We start from the raw sequence: 9,588 nt of genomic DNA, 5'->3' as shown, positions 1-9,588 counted from the left end.
GATTTCCCTTGCCATTCAACGTGGAAACGCTGCAAGCATTCGGGGCACTTTTCCAGATTCCGCATTATTATCGGAAATTTTTGCATTGTAAATCAAAAATGTTATGTATGTAATTATGTTATCAATACAATAGTACATCATAAGACTTGTGCTTAATTTTATTGCACAGAAGTGTACGTGCAGAAACTAAAATACTCGTAGATAGCTTGTCTCTGCTTATTTATTGTCAAAGGAAGCCATACTAAAAGATAAGTTGTTAACACGTACTGTAAACGGTTGTCCTTTTTGATCGAACTGTATCATAATTTGTATTGTCTTGCTCGCGATTTGTAAAAAATTGCAAGTTTTGGTCACCATGAATCGAGTTTCTCGCAATTTAAGCCGTGATGAGTGCGCTGAATTGGCTACACGGGCTTACCGGGCGAAGGATATTCCCATCGTGCGGTAGGGCAAAGGTTTGGTGTTTCGCAATCTACCATTTCTCGAGTCGTGCAACGTTATAGGGAGACTGGAGCCCATGTTAGGTGTCCTGGACAAAGAAGACATCGGGCCACAACACCCGCACAGGACAGATTTCTGAGATTGCCCGCTGTCAGGGAACGCTTTACCAATACCCGACGTCTGCAAATGCAGCTAGCCCATTTGCTAACGTCTTCTAGAAGACCACTTGCACATCCAACGCCCCGCTACTTGACCCTTATTAACAGCAGCAAGCACGTTTGCAGTTTGCCGAAAACCATGCCAGATGGAATGATAAATGAATGGGCAGGAGTACTGTTTTCAGATGAGTCCAGATTTTGCTTGGAGTCATCTGACAGACGCGCAAGAGTAATTCGACGACCAAATGAACGCTATGCCCAATGCAGCATTCTCGGAAGGCAGCCTTACGGAGGTGGCTCGGTTATGGTTGAGGATTAAGCAACCCTTCTGATAACTTGACTACCTGTTCCTAATGCCGGCGCTATACGATGCTACAAACACCCTCCAACGCTGGAGAGTTGATAATGCGTCGCATCGTATGGACGATCTTCAATCCACGAACGACAGATGCCGAACATCCAACGTTCGCGTTGGATCACGTTCCGGCTGTTGTCGGTATTCTTGACCGCGTCAAAGGACTTCCTCCAAACGTTTGACGAAAACATTCGTTGGTTTGATGCAAGGCTACACGACTTGTTCGAACTTCAAAGTAGTTTTCAATTTCTAGGTGTCTGTTTTGTGGGTACTAGGGTACAAGGTCTAGCGTAAAGTGTTTCATTTGTAGGTATTTCACAGGTGTGTATTGTAATGGTCCGAATAGGTTCGATAAACTAAGAATTTTTGTTTTTCAACGGAACGTCCGCAAAACCGTTCACTGGGGCCAAAATCGGTTGTGAATTCTATGTCTGGATGCCTTTGTCGGCACCGTAACCCTTAAAAGCGAAATTTGCAGCTGGAACCTCTGGATCCTCCATGATATCTCCTACTCTAGACAAACCGGACAAACGTTTGTACCACACATTTTGAATCAAACATTCGCTATACCGTGCAGCAGGTACATTTGCCGCACCAGGGTTACATTCCCTTGATATAAGACTTCAAATGTGTGTAATCAATTTTCACTTATCACTTAATTCAAAGCCATAAAATTAAAAAAATCGATTTTGAGCAAAAAAAAATTTTTTTTCGAACACGTTCATAATTCACAATTAATTCAAAGAACACATTTACGAAATTCGCATCAAAAGAAAATTATTCGTTTTTGAATTATTCCAATTTTAACATTAAGAGCGAAAAATGACCAAGATTTACAACTGCAACTGTTGACCACTTTTCTAGTAATTCTTAAGTCCCTAAAGGGTATCATAAATAACCTACGTCAACTTCTTTTGTGAAACTGACCGCCCGATTTAATAATAAATCATAGCTAAATTTTACGTTTTAATATCAAATTCCATTTATTTCAAAAACCGGTGATTTCAATAACACCAAATTTTTCCTGAATGTTTGACAGGACTCTCAGTAAATGAATGTAGCAGTTATTGAATTAAAACAAAATCTTTACCTGTTTTATTAAACATTTTGAAATTTTTACAGACTGTTCTAGAGTGATACAGAATCATTCCTGGATTTTTTGAGAATTTTAAATTGATTAGAAGTGGATGTTTCCGCACTGACGATAAAACTTATCTTACTCGGTACATCCGCCATATCCTCTAAATTTTGCACTAATAAATTATTTTCTTCTACGAAACCACATCAGTGGAAAACGGGTTAATACAAAAGATGACGTCCCAAGGGAATTTGATTTTATCTTTGGCTAAAAACCGGAAGATTTTTATCACCAGGATATTCAGATTTTAAAATTAAGATAGGAAGAAATCGTCAATATTAATGGAAATATTGTACAACGTGATATTGAACAACAAAAAACGAAGAGATAAGGATAACAAGAATGATGAAGAGAAGTTTCACCGAAACCCTCAATAAAACGGTTCTGAATGGAAAACCCCGTTATCGCCTTCGCTTTAATTTTGAAAACATTTATTAGTGATTTTGAAGTTTGTGCAGATATTTTAATCTGTGATAGAACCCCACAAAAGGTAACGATTGAGCCTAAAGGGCCCTATACACCTAGCATTTTGTTTGCAGGACTTGCTTGCGCATGCAAGTATGTGATACAAGTTTGTCAGAAACACACACTTTCTGGCATGTTTGTCAAACTTGTTTGCGTAAATTCGTATGAGATACAAGTCTTGTCCACACACGAATGAAAATTTGTATGACAGCACACGGTTTGCTCAAACAAAATTTAGTAAAATCACACTGAGTGACCGATTTTTGTCTGCCGTGATGTATGTTCATACAAGTATAAGTCTATCAAACGTGCTTGATATTTTTGCGGTGTGGCTTAACTTTGGGTTCAGTCGGTGAACATCGCTACAGTTTCTTGAGTATTCAGTAAATGGCTCTGTACGTTTCGGGTAGAATTTTGCCAAGCGCCTGTTGAGAAATTATTGCAGAAAATGTAAGGTCAAAAAACGAATTGTTATTGCTAACCATTTTTCAGCTGTAATAGCAGTCCTCAGAACTGTATCCTCTTTCTCGATAAGGGGTCTAACTTTTTCCAACAAACTCATAACGTTGTCTTCAGACATCCTCAAGTAGTTGCAATAATCTTTAGACGAATTTCATAGCTCTTCCATTAATTGTATATTATGTGATAAACTGATAATCTACTTCTCTTTTCTTCTTTTTAAACTGTTCATTGAGTGTTGATCAGTTAATTCTGCTAAAGTTTGTCCAGCGAGAGATTGGTTGACATAAATATAATTTAAAAACTCTTTCTCGACAAAGTATATAATAATAAGTAAGTATGTATACAGTGCCTTTTTTTAACGCTGGTCATAGGGATTTACATGCTAAAAAGTTTATGGTCTGTTAATAAGCTTTTTAGTACAGGGTGAGCAACAATAACTGTTTCAGTTGGCAATAAAAAATTTTACATGAAATTTTCAAGACTGTGAATTGTACCTATTTCGGTTTGTTTTATTGACACTATTGACAGCTGATATACATTTCATATTTAAACGTCTTGGTTTTTGTATTCTTTTATTAATAAAATGGTTTTCTCGTTGGAACATGACATTAAAAGTCACCAAAAGTCACCAGAATTTATTGCCAACTCAATCAGTAATTATTGTTCACACGGTAGAAATTTTCAAGTGAAATTTGGCAGGATATTAAATTACTATTTTGTAAATCAATTCCAGATTGGCCCATCCTACAAAACAAAATAATCACGGAATTAGAGCAAAAATAAATTGATTAAATTTACCACGTGGCTTGCCAAGTAAGCTGACATAATGTAAACTCAACAAACGTCAAACAGTAATAATTTTCAATAGACACCTTTTCAAATAAAGAAATGATTGAATGGTATAGACTTTGGAAAATGTGCAGTTTTATTTCATAAACATAAAACATAGAAAATCATAATTACATCAAAATAAATAAAATTCTACTTCAACAATATTAAACTATTTTAATTATTTTTTAATTTTCATTTCATAAATTGTTCAAACTGTCTTCCATAGTCTGCAAGACACTAAGCAAGACGATCATCAAAATTTCGTCGAATATTTTGTAACTGTCTAACGGTTATAAAACCTTCTGGGCAAGAAATCATGTAATAAATTTTTAATTAATTCCGTAATTATTTTATTCTGTAGTTTAAAATAAACTGAAATTGATTTATAAAATACTAATCTAATATTCTGCCAAATTTCACTTAAAAATTCCTGCTAAAAAGCTTATTAACAGGATCCAAAGTTTTTATCATGTAAATCCTTATGGCCAGCGTTAAAAAAAAGGCACCGTATAATAATTATAATTAGCAACACAAGCGAGCTTGACGTTCTCGTCACACATGTTTGCTGAAAGTGACAGCTCCTGGGTGTGTGGTCGAGTTTTTAATATTAAAAAATTCACTTGTCTTTCCATACAAAATAAAGTATACAAGAACATATACATATTAGTCACACACTTGACAGCATGCATGTATACAATGTTAGTACTATACATGTGTTTTATCACATCCTGTAGTATGTGATCATCATATGTATTGGAAACACGAATGCGCATACAAGTACTGCAAACAAAACGCTAGGTGTATAGGGCCCTTAAAGGACCCCACATACTGCGTTTTTGTTCGACGGTTTTGTTCGACGAACAAGTCTGTTCGAACAAAAACGACGAACACGAGTTGCACACACATTTCAGCTTTATTTAAAGGTTTTAATGAGTGCATAAATATCAAGTTATATTATATAAAAGCATATATTTTCCATAAACACGGAAGACTGCGAAGAGTTCCTGTAAGAACTTTCTGTTATTCTGGCGAAAATCCGTCATTTTCAAACAATAATTTGTAGCGAAATACAAATCGCCAAAATCTGATTTTATTATTTGGTACTACACCACTGCAAAAACCGACGTTTTTTAAAACGGTTCACCCCACACACTTCAGATTTGCTCGAATTGACAAGTCTGTCGAACAAATTCGACGGACATAATCAGGATAAACCTGATAAGTGATAATTTTCCTCATTTTTATTCGTGAGCAAAACCGACGGTTTTCCAGACACACACTTCAGATTTGCATCGTTTTTGTTCGAACAGACTTGTTCGTCGAACAAAAACGCAGTCTGTGGGGCCCTTTATACGAATGTTGATATTTTTCGAGAAAAAGGGGCTCAAAGTTTTTCAAACTGTCAGACCGACAAGCAGACTAGTAATATTTTTGAAACCTAACAAGCAGCTTTATTGTTAGTAATACATACCTGGTGCTGAACCTTCCGGGCTTAGTGGATTTAAAAACCTATTAACTCTGTTATGCAAGCAACAGTAATTTATTTTTGGCAACCTGTTTTCGTCGGCATGTGTCAGTTTTCTCTGGGGCGCGAGCTGTGAAAGGTCCTGCATAATTTTATAATGTTGTGTTGCACTGTGTCCTGTCTTGTTTTGTTGTGCCCCTACCCCTGTTTTATTGTATCTACCTCAGACTGCAACTGCAACAAAAATGTGTTGTTAGAAAAGTGACAATTTTATTTCTAAAAATATGCCTTAACTTTGATATTGTAATTTATTAAATAAAGACTAACCTTTGATGTCGTAATAACAGTTTATTAAAATAATCAATATTTTGTTTATTATAGCCCGAAAACACTTTTTTGTTTCATTGTGACTCACCCCGCACCATACCATGTGTAATAGTAGTGACTCAAATGTTGTCAGTACCTATAGCGTATTATAAAGTACCTAATTATTTGAAAAAACAATAACATTTACGTAACCTTACAGCAAATGATAAACTTAAACCGGTGAAAAATAAATACATATGTTTTATTGATAAGAGATTCCATATGCTATAATTATCTAAGACATTACTTCTTTCCGCCAAATATTCGAACCTGCGCAAGGCTGATACAAGTGTGATGGTCGTCGTCATCGAAGCGAAGGGCCCTAGGTTGTATTTTTCTTTTTGGCGGAAAAGGTTCGGAATGCAAACGATGAGGGTTCCAGTTGGAAGAGTACCGCAAATAAAACACATGAGTGAGCGACGCAAAATACCTTTTTGCGCGATTGTACTCTATTTGTTTGTTTACCACGTCTGTTTCCAAGACGGTAAGCTCTGTTTACGCGTTGCTAACGATAAACTCGACGGTAAGTAATTTTTGTAGTTCTAGAACGGTAAGTAAAGTTTATTCAAAATTAATCGATTATTATAATAATTTTTATGTAGACAGAAGTTGAAGACAAGATGTGGGGGCAATTTCTGGAAACTCATAAAGCTCTTGCAGTCGGCTTTCCTTGCAGCTGCAATGAAATAGCATTAGCAAACTTGCTGCGACATTGGCATTGTCAAAATTTTCATACCCCGGATTTTCCTTGTCTTCTTGATTACACATTGAAGTCTTTATGTAGACAGAAGTTGAAGACAAGATGTTAGCACTTTCTGGAAACTCACACGGCTCTTGTAGTCGGCATTCCTTGTCGCTGCAATGAAATAATATTAGCGGACTTGCGGCGACATTTGCATTGTCAAAATTTTCATAGCCCGTGTTTTCCTTGTCTTCTTGATTGGTACACATTGAGGTCGTCGGATTCAAAAATTCTTTAGTTGTGATACCGACGAATTTTTCTTGTACAATGTACGTTGAATCTTGTTTGCGACATAATTTTCAATGTAGCTGTACTTCGAGGAAACGACTGATTCCTAGTCCTAGCGTTCTTTGAATTTCTCAGAAATCAGGGCTGAACGCACCCCACATTCCAAGTTTGGAAAGATGGACTCGTCCGACTATTTTCCGTCTATGCACATCCCCACCAACTGTCATATCTCATCCCGGCCTTACTTTACAACTATGTACTTCATTTTCGGAATCACTAAGATCAGTCATTTTACTGCTTCTTTTTAATCTTTTTCAACACGACTGGCGAATTTGCACACAAAAACTGCAATGGCGGTAACTGTTTGCTGATTGCCTTAGAAACGCGATACAAAAATCGACATTATGGCAACACGATGTGAAGGGAGTCGTATCACATTGCATTCTAGTTATGAATGTTTTGTAATAAATATTCAATCGCGCAAAAAATCTCATAAGCATCAGGAACGTTAATGACAATGTACCGAGCTCAGACAATATTTGGAGTCGTCGCTGCGCTCCTCCTCCAAACAATTATCTTCGATCGGTACATTATCATTACCGTTCTTTATACTTAATATATGTACTATTTATTGAAAAATGCCTGTAATAACTTTGATTTCCGACGAACAAATGAAACGAATCCAAAATAACGGGAATTAAGTTTAACGAATTAAAGTAAATTAACTAGCTGGGGGCCATTGCAAAGCCAGCCAACAATATTAATGTGGTAACACTTAAAAATGAACAGAAACGGGTAAATGACAACAAAAAAAATACTAGTTAAAGTTTGCAAAAAACAAGTAACCAAATTACAATGCAGTTATCACAGACAGGGATGGATAAAAACCCTCTTCGAAACCGTATCCCTGGTATTACTCATATTTTACAACTCGATTAATGCCAAACCTATGCTTAATTAGTAAATACGCGGTCAAGGTACGCCAACAGGAGCTTAAGAGCTGGAGGTAACAAACTCTCGGCCGCGAGGGGACTGAGAAGCATAATCTGAATCGTCTGAGATCAAGCGACATTTATAGATACTCGTGTCAACGCGCGTCAGACTACGTTTACCGACCAATAACGAGTGGTAGAAGCGACTCGGGGTTGTACGATGAGCTTCCCAGAGCCGCATAAAGCAAGGCCTAGATCCGCCTTCCCCAACCAACCGTTTACCGACAAACCACAAGGTCTAGAACTGCCGCCTCTGCTAACTAACCGTTGACCCCACGTTACTTTACTAGCTAACCCCACGACTTCCTGAAAGTCACCTAGCTCCCATAGGGTCGTACCTACAACATTCTAATTCTGACTCATCCGAAACCTAGTGACACATTGAAAACCGAGTTTAATTCAACAAAACAAAGATTACAATATCACAAATGTAAGTAGCAACATAAGTAACGACACCTTCTTTCCATGACTACGAATGTTACAATCCCGGGCTGGGCTAAACAAAATGACGGGTAAAGTGCCGCTAGAAACTAATTGCCTGAAAATTGCACCTCCCGGGAGAAAGTTAGGGGATAAGACTTAAAATTAACAACTGGGTGGTTCTCGAGAGAAACAACATGCAACAAAATAATATCTACAAACATACATTCTACCACGTAGTCCTGGCACGCTAAACACGACGAACGCGGGTTAAACCGTCTAATATTCGAATCGAACACAAAATATCTACCCGGGACACGGCGGGGTTGATTCCCTTTCAGCTCGCGGTATTCAAAATCTTGAATCTCTCTTAACACCCTGGATTCTTTTCGAAACAAGAAAAAAACACACCCTCACACGTGGGAACCCGCCAAAAAAGTTCTCTCTCTACCCTCTACCTACCGCCAATCCCTCCAGTAGTCTGTCCAGTAGTACTTTCGTTTTTGGCGCGCTGTTGTAGCGGTGCCGGGAATTCAAATTTAAATTTTAAACTGTCACTACAATGCCTAAAAAAATTAAACCCACACCATACCACGAATCACGATTACATTGATTTACTAAAACATTTGGTTTCCAGCTTTTAAGAATATCCAACATGTTTTGTATTCGTGAATGCGCTTCCAAACCAGATATGTATAATAGCATTCAAACAACCATAGCGAAATGCCACGACCCGGTTCAAAAATGACACCATACATTTTTATTGGCAGATTTTGAAAATAATAAATAAACCCATTCGAAATTTTCATGTGGGCACCCGGTATGACTTAAATGGTCTTCAAAGCGATAGAATTTCGATAAAACGTAACATAACAATTGCGTTCAGTCAGCTGCAGCAACATACTCGTACCTACATGTAATTAAATACATTCTGGGTATGACCACCCGCTAAAAATTAGCAATTTGAGTTAAATTTTAACAACTTTTGGTTAAAATTTTGGCTTAGAGAATAGCGCAATGGATTAAAATATTTTAACCGTTGTTTTAACGTTTAACTTTTAACCAAGTGTCTTACAGAATAGGCCTGTCAGCCTGTTAATTCGTTATTGGTCTGTGATGGGTAGTTACAGGCAGAGCCCTGTAATATGTATTTAACAGGCACGTAGAAGAGACCTGTAAATACTTTACAAGGCTCATCAAAAAATAATAATTAATCAAAACTAATTAAATGATTTTTGAAAAAGTTTATTATAAACACAAACAACTTTAACTGTCAATTGTTGCAATTACATACGTTAATAATGCATTTTGATCGGTTTCGAAAGTCATTTTCATATCGCTCCTGGAATCGAATCAGTAGAGAACCGCACTTGCAGCGTTGGTAATTCCATTAACGCCATTCTTTCTTTTCTTTCTTTTTGCAACAAATTTCACAAAACTTCTGACAGTATTTTTGTTGTTTATCTCAACACCATAACGACGTAGGTATAATTGCCCCACCGCCTTTCATTACAAAATTTTTATA

At 37.0% G+C, this 9,588-nt stretch overlaps 1 long non-coding RNA gene across 1 annotated transcript; it reads right to left on the bottom strand.

The window, feature by feature from the left end:
- Positions 1-2,024: 2,024 nt before the first annotated feature.
- Positions 2,025-5,754, bottom strand: LOC138132584 (uncharacterized). Its single transcript, XR_011160112.1, has 3 exons — positions 5,643-5,754; positions 5,322-5,549; positions 2,025-2,299 (listed from the first exon to the last, which is right to left on the bottom strand). It is a non-coding gene; the product is annotated as an uncharacterized lncRNA (long non-coding RNA).
- Between the last annotated feature and the right edge of the window lie 3,834 nt (positions 5,755-9,588).

This window comes from Tenebrio molitor, chromosome 6, assembly GCF_963966145.1.
Source record: "Tenebrio molitor chromosome 6, icTenMoli1.1, whole genome shotgun sequence".
Classification (NCBI taxonomy): domain Eukaryota; kingdom Metazoa; phylum Arthropoda; class Insecta; order Coleoptera; family Tenebrionidae; genus Tenebrio; species Tenebrio molitor.
The sequence above is the reverse complement of the archived record's forward strand: the minus strand, read 5'-3'. Positions and strand labels throughout refer to the sequence as shown.